We start from the raw sequence: 9361 nt of genomic DNA on the forward strand, positions 1-9361 counted from the left end.
AAGAGGACATGTGCTGATTATATGCAAATATTACACCATTTTACATAAGGGATTTGAGTACCTGTGTGTTTTAGTGTTTGCGGGGGTCTTGGAACCAACATCCTGAGGATACCAAGGGACAAATACCAAGGAACTGTAAATGTTTTAGGATATTTGTATCTATGCTTATGAATGAGATTGTAATTTTCTTCATTATAGTATAATTTCTGATTATACTATGTATCTTGGTAATACATATATTGAGGAATATTCTCTCCCCTCCCCCAAACCTTGAAAGTGTTTGTATAATATTAGAATGATCTTTTGCCTTAGTTTTTGAGAAATTTTCTTTATCAAACTACATAAACCTTTGTTCTCTTTTAAGGAAATTTTATTTAATAGTTAAATTTCTGTAATAAGGCTGTAATGACTTTTTATAATTGGGTTTATAACTTCTAATAATTTCATATTTTGCTTGTATTTTCAAACTTATTGATGTAAACTTGCTCATTGTACTTTTCAACCTTTCATCAGCATCTAGAGTTACATCTCCTCCTGCCACAGTTTATATTATGCATTTGTGACTTTGATCAATTTTTTCTTTGATCAATTTTTCCAGAAGTTATTTTATTATTTTATTCCAAGTTACAATTTTTTATGCTTTTAATCATATATTTGCCTTCTTTTCCCTTGAACTCAGTTCTATTAATATGTTTTCACTTTTGTGCTTTTCAGACGTTCTTCTGATATTCCATTTTTAAGTTCTTAAAGTTGGATGCTTAGTAACTTTTGTCAGTTTCAAAAATTTTGCTTCTGCACTCATTTTTCTTTTTGCTTTCTTTCTACCACACCAATCATTCTTTCTTGATCTTTGTGTCCATTTTCTTTTATATCTCTTTCATCACTTGAAGTTTTTTTGGTCCATTTCTGTTCAATATCCACAGTCCTTCTTTTGAACTTATTCAGATTGTACCTTTAGTTATCATCCATAAGCCAATGGCTCTCACATTTGGGTCTCTAGTGAAGACCTTTTGCTTGAGCTCTCCCCTAAACTATCTTTGCTAAAGTCAAATTGATACTTCACATTCAACATGTCCAAGTTAAATTTCTGATGTCCTCCTCCAACCCATCAAAGTTACCTACTCTTGACCTACAGTGGAAACTAGTGGTCCTTTCTTTTTTTTCTAGTAGATTCAGCAAGAAATCTTGAGTTGCTTTGATTCTTTTCTTGTTCATTCTATCAGAAAAATTTGTTCCATACCCCAAATAAATACAGAATCCAACTACCTCTCATCACTTCCTGCTCTCATCCTGGCATGAACCATTCTCATCATAAGCCTGGATGACTTCAAAGTCTCCTGATTCACTTTCCTACTTGCCCCCATTCTCCTCTCCTACTCTACGCATCATATATCTTCATGTATCTGTTACTGTGATTCTCTTCTTCATTTGCTATTTCACTGAGTAGAAACAAAAGCCCTTCTAGTGGTTCTCACTCACCTGGTCTCAGGCACAATGGCCTCTTGTTCTGTAATATTCTGATCACCTGACTTTTTACTGGATATTCTCTCTGTCTGGCACACTCTCCTCTGCCAGAGATCCCTTATCAGCTTCAAGTATGCTTAAATCTCACCTGCAAACCTCTGCTTCTTCTCAATCTAAGTTCTTCTTACCTTGGTCCATCTTTTCTTATCTGTGTTAGTCAAGTTTTTATCCCTGTGACCAAAATACCCGACAAGCACAACCTCGAGGAGGAAGTTTATTGTGGCTCACAGTTTCAGAGATTTAGTCTATGTTGGGCTGCTCCATTGCTCTGGACCCAAGCTGAGGAGGGACATCATGGTGAAGGGGTGCTACTCCTCCATTCATGGCTGCTGGGAAGTAGCAGGCAAGGTCTGTAATGAAGATGAACTCTTCCAGGGCATGACCTACATGACCTACCTTCTCCAGCTATACCCCATCTGCCTATAGTTACCACCCAGTCAGTCCATTCAGACTAGGATGGACTGATTAGACCCAGCTCTCATAATCTAAACATTTTACCTCTGACTATTCTTGCATGAACACAGAAGCTTTGGAGAAACACCTCATATCCAAACCATAACAGTAGTACGTCTTACTTACGTCTTACAGTTATTTATTGGCTGTTACTCTCATTGGAAAGTAAATTCTAGAAGAACATGAATACATTTTGTTCATTTTATTCAATGATGTACTCTAATCACCATGCAGTAAGTGCACAACACACTTTTATTGCATGAAGGAAGGATGGAAGGAGACATAATTTCACAAGGTATAGCATTCTAAGCTGACAGCTATCTTAGTCTACTTGCTGTTGCTATAAAAAATGTCCAAGACTGGGCAATTTATAAAAGAAAGTTTATTTAGCTCATGGTTCTGGAAAGTGGAAGTCCTAGAGCAGGCAGCCATATCTGATGAGGGCCTCATGCTGTGTCATATAACATGGTGTAAAAGAAGAAGGGGGAGAAGTCACATGCAGAACAGCAGGAAAGAGGGACAGCCTCACCTTAGGACTCCCTGTTCTCCAGGTATTAATCCAGTCCTGTTAGAAGTGAATTAATAGAGCTTAACAACCTAATTACCTCTTAAAATGCCGCCACCTCTCAATACTGTTATATGGGAACCATATTCAACATTAATTTGGAGGGAGAAAAACCATATTGGAACCACAGCAACAGCTCTTCTTTCTCCACATTTTGGAGTTACCATTTTCCAATCTTTTGGCCTCCATTACTGTCATTAAAAAATCAGACCAAACTGTTGTTCTTTTTAGCTAATCTGTCTTTTCTTTCTGTTTTAATAACTTCTTGTGTCTTTTGTATTCTTCAGTTTCACTATGATATATCTAGGTATAAATTTCTCTTTATTAATTCTGATTGAGATTTATAGAGCTTCCCAAATTTGTGAATTTGTGTTTTTCAGATCAAGAGAGATCTCAGTCATCATATTTATAAACATTTTCTTCTACATCTTTTCTCACATTCATTTATGGAAATATAATTGTGTTTAAATCTCTCTAATGTCTCTCTACTTCTAAATTTTCCTCTTTTTTGACTCTCTGTACTATTTAGAAATAGTAACCTATTTAGAAATGTCTCAAAATGTACAAACTTCACTGTTGTCTAATCTGTTTAATGCAAATTTTGAATTCCTAATTCTTATTACATTATTTGTATCTGAAAGTTTTACTTTGTTCATTTTCAAATATGTCTGGTCAGATCCCCTAAACATTTCTCCCTTTGTTGTTCTTTTAGTAGTTTCTTTTATTTAAGTTTATGAAGTAGACTCATTTCATGAGGATTCTTTTGTTGTTAGACGAGAAGTCATTGTTTGAACCTCATTTGGAAGTTTTTGATTTAAATCTTGAGTCTCACTTATGCTGACTTTTTCACTGTGAGCCAGTTTGAAGCATTGACTATGAACTTGTTTGAGGTTTGTGTTAAAGTGAGTTTATCTATAGAAGATTAGTGTTTGTTTTGGCTAGAAACTTGTGTTTATTACCAACCCTGAATTGCTTTAATCTACATTTTCCAATTTAGTCATTTTGGGCCATATGGATGGTATAAATTCTTGCTTTAAACACTTGAGACAGGGACTTCTGGATGGGAGTGGGAGACCATTTATATTCTCTAGCCTCTCCCTGTCTTTCTCTCAGAGGTAAAATTATAACAGGCCTCTGGGCAGGGCTATTTCTTTTAGCCACCGATGATAGTGCACTTTCTTCAGGAGTCCTGCTTGGTGAATTTCCTTTGAAATATTGAGATCACAGACTTTGTCTCTCAAAACAAAACTGTGAGCCTATTAAATCTTGGTGTCTAGTTTGTCAGGGATTGGCACACAGTCTCAGGCAAACTCTGGTCCTTACTTGTCCTTGTGGATCAGCAATTTCTTATGTTTCTAGTGGTTGAAGAATTCCTTTGTGGCCTTCCCTTGCCAAGACAGGTGTTAAAATGACTTTTAGAAATGTTATTCAGCTTTATTAGGTATATTATACTGGTGGGTTTTTCATTTACTTTCTTGTCTTTCATAATTGCTAAAAACAGAATTCAAGCTTTTTCATTTCCTGTCAGTGTTTGTTTTACCTTTGTCTACAATTTTAAGTTTGTCTGTCTCGGTTTTGCTTTGGGTTTAAAAATATAAAGGAAGTGATGAAGTCTGAATTTTTAATATGTACTATACTTGAATCTTAAAGTCTTACTTTTATTGGTTGTCATAGGAATTGTGGTATTTTAATGTTTAAGCAATTTGAGAAGTTTTGCTGCTCTAGAATTACCTTGATTTATTGGATGTCATGGATATTCCTGAGCCAGTGACAGGAACTCAGGTCCATTTGGGTGTGGATTTAATTCAGTCTGGCACCTGGTCCTATGTTAATCCAAAATAACGTGATTTCCTGAAAGTATTTCTGAAACTGAAACTATTTGAAAATTGATTAGGTCTCTTAGGCCCCTTAACAAATCACAACTTTCTTTTTCTCTTCTGTAATGTTGATACTGAGGTGGAAGAACTCTGGCTTCTAAAAACTGCCTGTAGTTCCATGAGTTCAAAGCTTCTGCTGGATCTGAGTCTAGCAGTTTTGGTCCTATATACACATGCAGAAAAGGAAGTGACCTCTGTGGTATGATTTGATAGGAAACATCAGAACCTTTTGACCCATTTACTTTCTCCTCTATTTAGTCATGGCTTAGAGATCACTGCTGCAACTACTTCACATTGGACAACAAAAGCAGGGGTCATTGACTTTGAGTAGGTCTGGGAGGGGTGGCATTTGTGGATGTCAGCCTGCTCTTATTATCATGGACTTGATTATCAGACAAAGTAACCATCATTTAGGAAGTGAAGGAAAATTTAGGACAGATAAATTTCCAGAAAGAAAAGAGCATGTTATTTGGATATTTTTCTCCCATGAAAAACAATAAGGAGGGTTGATCATTATTAAGATAGAACTTCTATGTATTTATTTTTACTTTTTTATTGCAGTTAGCTAGGATTATGCTCTTCCCAGGAATACAATCTACATTTGTCAGATTGAAGATTTGTCAGGAATCTTCAGAGAAACAGAACCAATCATATCTATATCCATATTTATATCTATATCTATATCCAAGAAAAGAGATCTAGAATAGACTTCCATTCAATTTCTTGATTCAAAGATCTAGATAACTCTCTCTCCATCTATCATGAAAGAGAGAGAGACAGAAAAAGACAGAGAATGAGAGATATATAGATTGAGATTTATTTATTTTAAGAAATTGGCTCACGTGGTCATAATGGACTGGCCATATGAATGTTTAGGTAAGGGTTGATGTTGCAGTCTTGATTCTAAAATCTGATTGGATGGCTAATAGGTGGGAAACTGAAGCAGGGTTTCTATATTGCAATTGTGAGGCAGAATTGCTTCTTCAGGGAACATCTCTCTTTGTTTTTCAAAGTTATGGAGGCTAATTTTTCTTTAAGTGTTAATCACATCTAAAAAAAAATACCCTGTATAGCACTATCTGTATTGGTGTTTGACCAAACAAAGCTGGCAGCATAGCCTAGTCAAGGTGAAAAGAAAAAAAAAATTAACCATAATGCAATCCTATAAAATCTTAGTGGGTTGCCTGGCAAATTTCACTTATAATTCGATTTGCATTTGCTGAAACACATAAATTTTGAGCATAAGTATGCCTAATGGAATGTATAGGCACATATCATATCCTAGACAAACCCAAGTTTAATACCCTAAATACTCAGATGAGCGATATTCATGAAGACTTTGTGCTGGGGCTCAACTATTTCCTAACCTGAGTATCAGTGAATCAGAAAATGCTTATAAAATGCTAGGTTGAGGAGAATGCTGGCATTTCTTCCCTAACTCTGGCATTTCTTCCCTTCTCCTCATAGTCTAAACATTGTAATCTGTGCCATTGTGATACAATTACAGATGAGGAGAGATGGAGACAGATTGGCAGAAACTGGAAGGTCAATTTCCTCATTCTCTGACTCCTCCTAATCCCATTCCAAGTGCCAAGATCCTGCAGTTCCCTAATAGAAGCATCAATCATATCCCCAGCAAGGGGTGATGTGCAGAATTCAATTTGGCAAGACATCTATTCAATTTCTTGATTTAGACTTCAGCAATTTCTGTTCACTAAACATGTTTTCTCTATCTGCTTCCAGCTGGGAAACACTGGGTTGATGCTTGTCTGTTTCATGTTGCACTTTATTCAGCTTTTCATCTTGGAATAGAATTATTACCCACGTATATTTTCCTCAGCTAGCTGTGCTTTTTCTCTGAAGGTCTGTTATGACAACCTCTCTGTATTGATGAGGGGTCTAATACTTTTCTGTGTCAAAATGCCTCATGTACAATTTGAAAGAGGTTAACTGCTTTCTTATGTTGGGAGTCTGAAGTCAGGCAGGTAGAATATTTTCTCCTAAAAGTCAGTCAGGTACATTTGTATTGGCTCTTTCATCTCCAATGTGTGTGTGTGTCTCTGGTTCCAGTAGTCACCATTTTCCAGCCAGTGAGAAGCTGAAAAAGGAAGTTGGGGGCAGGATGCTTGTCAAAAGAAGATAACCTCAAAGTTGCATCTACCAATTTCACGCATCTTATCAGATTGAACTGATTCATGTGGTCACACCTAGCTGCAAAGGAGGCTGGGAACGAAATGTAGCCTTTCATTCAACAACCAACTAAAACTCAAAGGGTTCTAAAAAAGAAAAAAATGGAGAGTAAATAATGGGCAGCAATCAGTGGTCTATGCTACAACTATATAGGCATTAAATTTATTGATGAGAGTGAAGAATTACTTTTTATAAGTAACAAAAATATTTTCAAGCTGGATTAAACCAAAGGAAATTTGTCATAAGAACATAGGGAACTTGAGGGTAAGAAAGAAACTAATGACAGGAAGCGATTGAAAAAAGAAACTGAAAAATTTCAGGACACTCCCTCTGTCTACATCTCTGCTTCTCTTTCATTTATCATTCATTTGCTCTACACAACCTGGAGATGATCAGGCACTTGAAAAAAGTAGCATCTTAAGAGCCCCTGAGTTCACCTACAGCTATTCCAGCTCTATGCAGAGCTCATTTGGCTTCTCTGAAACTCAATTTCAAATTTCTGGTTGGAGAAAGTTGACTGGTCCAGCTAATGTCAGGTGTCCACCTCTGGTCCACTTAATTGTGGCACAAGGCATAGGGGTCATAGGGTGCAATCACAGTGGTAGGGTCCAGGGATGTGTGGGAGAACATTCTAAACAATAAGGAGAACTTCCATACAGCGTTTCTACCTTCTCTAGACTTACCAGTAGTCTTAGAAATCCATCACTTCATATATGATCCTTTTCTTTTGTTTCTAAATCTCCTAGTTTGCTACTAAAGCATGTATTTATAGAGACCAGTGGAATTTGTAGCAAAGTCTCATTTGTTGGGAAATACGAGGAAGATGGAAAATCCCCTGAGCTTTTGAAGATTCTCATTCTTTTCCCTATTCTGGCATCAACAGTCAAGGTCTGGTGTTCTGCTTAACCTAAGTGGCACTAGCACCTTACAAGGTCACTCTGTGACCATAACGTAAAGAGGTAAACCAAAATCATTCCTTTTATTATTTTCCTTCCCCTGGTGCTAAAGATTGAATTCAGGGCTTCATGCAAGTTAGGCAAGAGCTCTGCTACTGAGGTATATCCTTAGCTCTCAAACCCACTCCTTGGTCCTATCTGAATGAGTCCTGTGAAAACCACAAACAGGACCAAATTTCTCCCTCTCCTGATTAGCATGAGTGACAGTCACCTGCTTACCAAGCATGTCATTCACATACTCTCTAAGGGATCCCACTAAAAAGCAAAACAAAGAAGAAAAACAAAACAAAAATGTCTATACACACAGAGCACTCCTGCCCATTATCCCATTATTTTGAGCATGTGTTTGGAACAGTGAGTCAGTTTGTATAAAAAAATGCTTAAAGACACCTTTTTTAACTTGAAGAGTTTCATAGTTCATTGCAAGAGAATGTTGCTGTAGACTTATCTCTTAAAAATTATTAAACACTTGGAAATTTCCCATGAAAGGTTGTTTATTAATCATGACACTAATATAATGAGAATATATGAATTTAAATTGTCACAGCAAATTTTCACTGTTTTTGATATTTAAAATTGCTTAAGCAATTTAAATTGGGAAATGGCAATTGACCTTTTAACTTTTACTTTTTTTGCTGGCATCCTGCCCTACTGAAGTGTTCCTCCTGTGAACTCCTGAATCAACTCCTGTAGCACTTACTGAGCACATATTATTCATTACATTGTAATATGTATACATCTGTTTATATAACTGTAATTTACATTGATTGTAAATTTCATGTAAAAGACATTTTTCTCCAAGTCTCCTATAGGGCTTGATACTCTATATAAAATAATTATTTTATAAATAAGTGACTGATATCGGGATAATGGGGGACATTTGTTTACAGCCTAGAAAGGACATTAGATTACAAGTTCCTTGAAGAAACATAGCTTGTGTCATAGTCAACATTGTATCTCTAATGACTAGAATTATATCTAGTGGATGTGCCAGCACATCATAGATGCCCTACAAATATTTGCTGAATGATGAAAAGGCTATAATGCTGTCGCCTCGAGGTAGTGGGGCATTGGGTGAATGTCCCCAATAGAAGGGCAGAACTGGAAGATAGTTTTCACCTGGCCTTATTTTGCTTCTGATGGTGGGCCTGTGAACTATCATGTCTTTTTAAACAAAACATTCAGCGTGGTCCCTGGTATGCCTATGTTGCATGACACTGTTGATATATTGCTTTAGTTTATACTGCACATTCCTTCTTCTACTATTCTTAGTTTTAATAATGTAATACTTTGAATTTAAATGCAAGTGATCCTTAACAGAAATTCAGGATTTGGGGGAGGGTCTACTACTTATCCCAGGCATTTTCCGAGGATGCTAATGTAGTCTTTTGAGATTTAAAATACCTCCTCATGGGATGGAGTCACTAAAAAAGGCAAATCAATTGAACTGTGTTATGGGTTCTGTGGGATACTAAGGGAACACAGTGATTAAATGGACTCTGCTCTCTTTTGTGAAGAATGTTGAATTATAGGCTCTAAGCAAGAGTGGGTCCTTGACCTGCTTGAACCACAACTGTCTTTCATTTATCTCATGTTCCACCATGCCTTATTTCTCAGATTTTCCACTTTTTCTGTATCCCAACTACCAACCTCTAGTCTTAGCCCTTATTACGGAACATTTAGATTGTCTTGTTAGACAGTGAATGGGTTTCCTGTAGGTCCTTTACCTCTCCAGGTAGCATTGTCCACTACTGCTTTATACCTTATCTGCTACAATGATTTTCTAGAACCTTCCA

Source organism: Sciurus vulgaris (assembly GCF_902686455.1).
Source record: "Sciurus vulgaris genome assembly, chromosome: 8".
NCBI lineage: Eukaryota > Metazoa > Chordata > Mammalia > Rodentia > Sciuridae > Sciurus > Sciurus vulgaris.